The sequence below is a fragment of the Limulus polyphemus genome, unplaced genomic scaffold (assembly GCF_000517525.1).
Source record: "Limulus polyphemus unplaced genomic scaffold, Limulus_polyphemus-2.1.2 Scaffold1139, whole genome shotgun sequence".
Classification (NCBI taxonomy): Eukaryota; Metazoa; Arthropoda; class Merostomata; order Xiphosura; family Limulidae; genus Limulus; species Limulus polyphemus.
Genome location: NW_013666749.1, coordinates 198,473 through 206,318, shown reverse-complemented (window position 1 = coordinate 206,318; position 7,846 = coordinate 198,473). Strand labels below are relative to the sequence as shown.

The 7,846-nt window shown below is 32.6% G+C and overlaps 1 long non-coding RNA gene across 1 annotated transcript in view; it reads right to left on the bottom strand.

Annotated features, from left to right (window-relative positions):
- The window catches only part of LOC111086486, a 21,794-nt gene that overhangs the window by 853 nt on the left and 13,095 nt on the right, over nucleotides 1-7,846 (bottom strand). The window lies entirely within an intron of this gene.

Below are 7,846 nucleotides of genomic sequence, written 5' to 3'. Positions count from 1 at the left end.
CATTATATAAAATTCCAAAGCTGAGAAAACAAATGAAAATGGATGTTATATATAGACTTTTGACCAATACACATTTATTTTCTTGGTTTTATGCAATGCTCTGAAATGACCACTGTATACATTGTTTCTTGAACAACCCACTACTCAAAAAATATAATATATAATCAAGAATAATTGACTTTTCACGAAAAGATTAATTTCCCTTTTCTCATGTGGCTTTGGCTACAATGACTTCATGATTTTAGGGACATTCTAGACAAACTAGAAGTTTGGAGAAGTGATTTATCAAATCGCGTAGTCTAATTAGAGTTTTAGGTATGATTATCATATATAATCTACCTATACAGATTCAAAGATATTATTGTTAGGAATGTTAAAATATCCATATATTAGTTTTGAAACAAATGTTTGATCCTAGTGCCGAATTAATGAGTTTTTTGTTACGTGGGGATGACAACCTTTCCATGAAAGGAAAGGATATGAGACTTGTGCTAAAAAAATCTAGAAACTATTTCCTACTATTTTTCATACTCTTACATTAAAGGTCATAACAGGAGGAGTTTTGGATGTTTTACTGTTTAGCGATGTGAGTTTCGAGCATTACGTATTGCATCTCACGCTTCTTATTTGTTTTGTTATGAATTTCGCGCAAAGCTACACGAGGGCTATCTGCGCTAGCCGTCCCTAATTTAGCAGTGTAACACTAGAGGAAAGGCAACTAGTCATCACCACCCACCGTCAACTCTTGGGCTACTCTTTTACCAACGATTAGTGAGATTGACCGTCACGTTATAACACCCCCACGGCTGAAAGGGCGAGCATATTTGGTGTCACGGGGATTCGAACCCGCGACCCACAGATTACGAGTCAAGCGCCCTAACCACCTGGCCATGCCGAACTCTCACGCTTCTTAAAAACGAAGTTCTCTGACTCTCAACTTATATTCTCCTCGCGCATACAACTAATCGTTAAATACTTTCACTCCCAACACAAGGTTGTTGGTAGATTGGACTTCATCTGTTAATTGTGTGTGAACCGGGATACTTCATTAATGTTTTTATATACATACAAATGAGGGTAAGCGACGACTTATCCCATAAAGACTGTGCTAATCTGTTTGGAATATCGTATATTTTGTCAAGAATATCATTTGATAAGACTATGATTAATCTATTTACTATAGTCCAGATATTGTTACATTTGATGAAGATAAAATTGCGATTGAGGTTCTTGTATTTATGCTAGCTGCTTTACAAGGACACATTCACGAGTTGGAAACTTAGTTTGATATAGATAGACCTAGACTGCTAGTTTAGACAAAAAGAACGTAAAGAGGCGATTATTACAGATTGTATTGTAATAACAGTGTAGAGAAGAATAATTCGATTTTGTCAGTTGTATCCTAAAGTAATTAAACCAGCCTGTGCGGACTTTGACGAAAATGAGACAATTATTTAAAGTTCTGGATGCAACTGTGGTAACCAACAGTGTAACAAAGATTTGTATATACTTACTTTTGGTGAGAGAACAGTTCTTGTTTCTGGATATTTACATTTTCATAATAAAACAATTTATGTACATGTAACATTACTCGGTATTTCCCGCGTTAGTAGCTTGACAATGTTTTCTACAACATAATAATTACATGATAAAAGGAACGTCACACTGCTGGTGTGGAACCCTATATGTTTGTTATAACACACTCTTCATTTCTGCCATAATGAAATTCCTTAACGTTTCATCTGTTTCTCATAAAGGTAAACCACGGGAAACAAAGACTTGATGGTGTTGGGCATTTAGTATTTTACTAGCTTGTAATATAGAGTTCTAAAACAATACCCTAATCAATATATTCAAGTTAGTTCTGTTTAGGTGTACTATTCATTACTGAAAAATCCTTGAAAGAAAGTATCTCAAAGATGATAGAGAAGCTCAAACTATTCAACCATCCAACCAGTTCTATAGCTACAACATTAAAATTCTTGCTCTGAACTGATGTGCTTTACAGATTAAGAATATAGTAACACCATCATGTTTAGAAACGAGTATAAGATAAATTAGGTGAACAAATGTATATGTATATTTAACCGTATTCTTAAGATATAAATATATAAATTATTCCTTCTGTCATACGATTTCGTAAATTTTCTAAATCATCGACACTATCTATATACTACTAAAATTCTGAGGTTGTTTGTGTATGTGCTTGTCGGTAATTTAATACAGCAAAAACGGCGCACAATACCGCCATATTTGTAATGAAATGAGAATAGAAACAGAATAAAACAAGTTTCGTTAAAATCGGGCAAAGGGTTACTGAGTTAGCCCCGTTTTTCGGGTCACTATTTAAATACAGCAAAAACGGCGCACAATAGCGCCATATTTGTAATGAAATGAGAATAGAAAAAGAATAAAACAAGTTTCGTTAAAATCTAGCCACGGGTTACCGAGTTAGCCCTGTTTTTCGGGTCACTTTTAAGAAAATTTCTAGATGAAGTTAGGTACACTAGATGGCGCCACCTATCGGTTTATTTATCTATGTATTCGTTTTTCACCTGATGAATCACTTTAAAAATATCTATACAACAATATATGCACAACAGAAATTAAATGATGAGATGAAAATGTGTTATAACGGCGCGTAAAAAGAACAACAATAAAATGAACTTACAATATTATTGTGTATTTGCAATAGTAACTATGGAGACGAGGTAGTAAAATAAAAATCAAGTCGAGAACAACAACAAAATTTTATAAACGAAAACCTCTCGCCGAGCATTGGCTATTATATTATTTCCCTGTCAATGTTTCCATCTTCATTAAAAGGCATAAGATGACAAAAACAAGATCTTGAAGAATCTGTTTATATACTACTAAAACTCTGAGATTGTTTGTTTGTTTGCTTATTTTTTCTGTCAAAAAATCATTCACACTACCGTTCGCGCTCTTTATGAAACTTCTTACTTCACTTTTTTGAAAAATGAAATGGTCTTTCCTTTTACTCCCGATCAAAATTAAAAATACTTTATTGAATTATGAATAACACGAATGGATTGAAATATTTAATTAAATTAATTCAAAATAAACCTTCATTTCGGTACAATATTGTAATTAGCTTGAATTCTTCATAACCTCTGATTAGTGGATGACCCAACGGGTCACGGGTAGTCTAGTATATGTTACGAGTTGAACCTTGTTTACGAATGTTTATTTAACTTATATCTGAGGAAGGGCTTTTTTGTAATTTCGATTTAGAGAATGAAAGGTAGCGTGGTTGACGATCCTAACAAACTATACCTTTCGGTACGTTTTCATTGCAACTTATTGAAAGTAAAATGGCGTTAAGATTTCAAATTGTCTCAGCAGGTTGGTTAGCTCTGGGAAAAACATCGAACAAGTATTTATAGAACATTATACATGACAATATATAAAAAAATATTTTCTCAAAAGCAAAACATGAAGACATACATACAACTTTTACAAAATTACTCCATTAATAATTATATAGTTATTTAATGAGCATTACATTCTTGCAGCATGAAAGATATTTTGTTTTTGCGTTTTCGATGATGCTACGTTTAAAAGTTCTGAAGATATGAAATAAAGATTAGCAACATATTCATTATCTTATAAAAAACACATCAAATACCAAAATAAAATTCATTATTAAACACAATAAGCTACATAGATAGCATGAAAGTTTAAAGATACATACATACACAGTCATGTCATAATGAAACAATTATTGTGTATTCATACAATTAACTGTTTATTTGAGTGTGAAATACAAACTGAGTTTTAAGTATTTCTTGTTTGTGTGTTTGTTGTGCTCACCATGAGTATCGAAACCCTGTTTTTAGCGTTATAAGTATTTCATTTTGTATTTTCAGTTGAGAACTAACGGTAAGTGTTCCTTTATTCTCCAAATGACTGGCATTGTTCTAAAATGTTCCCGTCTTTTAATTTAACTTTAGCTTTCAGTTCAGTTTCGTTTTGTTCAACAGTCTCATTTCAAATGTGCTAACTTATTTTTATTCAGCTTCATTTTATTCACTTGCTTCATTTAGTACATTTTTCTTTAAGTAATAAAGTGGTATTGGATTGTAAAAATCAGCCTTGGCTCCTTTGCAATTGATATATATTTGTTTGTTTATATCTTCGCTTCATAATAAATTTTAATTCCATGTGTTCAGGTCAAGTATTTAGAGTACTAGTGAAAGGCAATATTATTAAGGACGGAAAACTTTGAGAGATCTCATTCTAGCTTTTCAAAAAAAAAAAAAGCCTGGTGCTCGACTCGCAATCTGTCTATTCGAATCCCCGTCTCACTAAACATGCTCGTCCTTTCAGCCGTGGGGGCGTTATATTGTGACGGTCAATCCCACTATTCGTTGGTAAAAGATTAGACCGAGCGTTGGTGGTGGGTTGTGATGACTAGCTGTTTTCCATCTAGTCGTACACTCCTAAATTAAAGGCGACCAGCACAGATAGCCCTCGAGTAGCTTTGCGCGAAATTCACAACAACAATATTTGGTTTATGACAGATTTCTTCTCATATAACAGTCTTATCTATAAACATTCAAGTATTAAGGTGAGAAGAAAATAAAGTATCTTGGAGCGTACGTTAATTTAACATGAAAGTCCTTTACAAGATTAATTTAACATTGTAGTTAATGATGAGAATGAACGCACTCTCTTAACAAGCCTCGTTATCCGTAAACGAGCTTAGGTGATAATTTGTTATTAACACTACTATGTGATGTCGTACCTAATTTTACGTAGCTAATTCAGAAAATGATTGTAAGCTTTTTAAATCGATACTTAATTTATTGATGGTTATTTAAACCTTTAGTGATCGAATTATTGTGCACTAATTATTTCATCCAGTTTAATTACTGTTTATTATATATAGGTCACACAGACGCTGCTAATTATAGTGGAGGATATCAACGACAACGAATCCGTTTTCAAACCGTTTAGTTCTACTATATCTGTTAAGGAAATAAGTCATAAATAGTCTCTCATTGATTAGCTACGTAAATAAAAATAATAAAAAGTACCTGGAAAAATTTAAACTATCAAATAGAAAATAGTTCAGTGAAAATGTGTGTTAACAAGTGGATATACAATTGACTATATGATATCAAGAGGGTTAATTGCATTTTATTTGACCAGTTTGTGGAGTGTCGCCGCAGATGCCAGCAGTGGCACCAAAGCAAACATGTTTTGTTAACAGACACTTTTGGGCTATTTGATATATTAAAACCGCTATGAACAGACTTATGGCTGGAGATGAGATATATCAAAAACCATTCTCACACCAAGATTGTTAAACGATATACAGCCAAAGGATATAGCATTTCAAAGAAGAGCGCCTTTAATATTCTCCGTAGAAATTCACTTGGCAGAGGGCTGAGAATAGCAACAGCTCCAAATTCACACTACATTCCAAATAAAGCAATGCTCTCATCCAAAAAGTGAAGACCATGGTTACAAAAGAGAAATCTCTGACTCTTATACCTTTGGTCAGCTTAAAGTTGATCTCGGAAGCCAGTATCTATGCAAAGTGGAGGATCTGATGAAAGTTTGTCTAGATGAGTGATCTAAGACTGGTTTTGCTGTCCTTCACAGAAGTTTGTTACAATTAAAACTGCTGTTTCGACCAGTAGTGCGTAATCATGGCTATCTTCGATGGAGGAGGAGCGTCTAAAAGAAAATTATTTTTATAAAAGCAATTGATTTCACTACTATGAATTCCTCAACTGTCAACAAGGGAAACACTGTATTCATTTTTTCTTGCTCAAAAATTACTTTCGGGCAATTAAGTCATGTGTATTCAATAATTAGTCTGCATAAAACATTCTATTAATTTGTAAACCAGGTGGCGCTAGAAGTAAAAACTTTGTGGAAAGCAACGCTGCTTTTTTCTGGATAAAATAATTCTTTTTTGAAATCAAGTACAAAATATTTAAACACAATCTAAATATAGGAATATAAGTCTAAAGTACTTAAACATAATCTAAACAAAGCAATTTGTTTCTTTTCTAGTCACCAGAGGTCATCTGAAATCATAAGCAATGTTAATTTATTCAAATATTACTAACACTTACCTCACTTTATTGTTTATTGTTTCATACAGTATACATCGATTGACGAAGACGATATATTGAAATTTTCTGTAGAGTTATAAGTATTTGTTATAGCATTATACACAGATGATTACCATTTATTTAATAAATCTAGGAATAAACTTAAGAAACAGAAACAATAAAAATAGAATTGATTACTGATTGATTTTTTTCGGTATATATATGTGTGTACATACTTTTAATTTTACGAAATTGTATACAGAAGGCAGTTTAAGATATTTTCATGAAGATTGTAGCACTATAGATATATGTTTGTAAAAACTTATAAAGTTTGTGACAAAATATATTATTTTCCACCACGAGGTAATGCATCTATAAGTTGAGCTTCCTAAAAATAATTAATGAAAGAATAAAATAAAATATATTCCCATGATAATACGCGAGCGTGTTGGATTATATCGCCTGTTTGATATAACTTTTGTCTAATAAGCTGAAAACATAGAGGAATATTAATCATTAAACTAGGTCACAGGGTAAAGAACGGCCATCCATTTTATTCTTAGACTTATGTTCGTTCATGTTAGAAGAAAAAAAATCATGGGCGTTTTTAAGTAAATGCGAACATCTTAAATATACCATAACATAATGTTTTAGGGAAAACATTGAACCTATTGGTCCATCTCGGCTGTATCATCCTTTAAACTAAACTAAAATTATTATAAAAAATATTAAAGCCAGCCATTATCATTCATATACTTATCAAAATTCCTATTAAACTCACTTCAATTCAGCAACATCTACTTCACAGCTAGCAACACCCAAAACCTTATTAACATCTGCAAATTTAACTAATTTATTAACCATTCCTTCATCTATGTCATTGATGTAAATCAAAAATAGCAAAGGTCCTAAGACCGAGCTCTGAGGTACCCCACTTGTAACATTAATCCAGTTTGACTGAACTTCATTTGTAACAACCCTCTGCTTTCTTTCATCCAGCTACTCTTCTATCCAATTTGCTAAGTTATCCTCCATACCTATAGAAACAATTTTCTGTTTTTTACAAACCTTTCATTTGGCACCTTGTCAAATGATTTTTGAAAATCCAGATGCACCAAATCTATACCCTTACCCTTACTTACATGAGCAGTAACCTTTTCAAAGAATGTCAAAAGATTTGTAAAGTAAGATTTTCCCTTAGTAAAACAATGTTGACTATCCAATAAAATTCTAGACTTTGTTAAATGGCTTTGCAAAGTATATTTTATCAAACTTTTCCCACAACTAATGTAAGACTAATGGGTCTATAATTACTGGGATAATTTTTATCACCTCTCTTGAGAAGAGGAGTAACATTAGCTAACTTTCAATCCTCTGATACCTGCCCACTAATCATCGACTTACAAAAAATAGTAGTAAGTGGCTGATATGTCCAATTCTCAACCTCCTTCAAAACTCTTGAGGAGATATTATCTGTCCCAGGGGCATCATCATTCTTTAAACTTCCCAATTTTTTCTTAACCAGCTCAGATTTAATGCAGTCACTTTGTTCGATCCTGTTTCCATCTATCATCTGTTGAAGATGTGGAATACTGCTTAAATCTTTATTAATAAAAATCGAAAAAGAAGCAAAATTGAATAACCCAGCCATTTCATAATCATCAGATGCGAGCCTTCCTTTATCATCCCTCAAGGGCCCTACCCCCATCCTAACATTTTGTTTACCCTTAATATATTTAAAGAAATCCTTGCTGTTA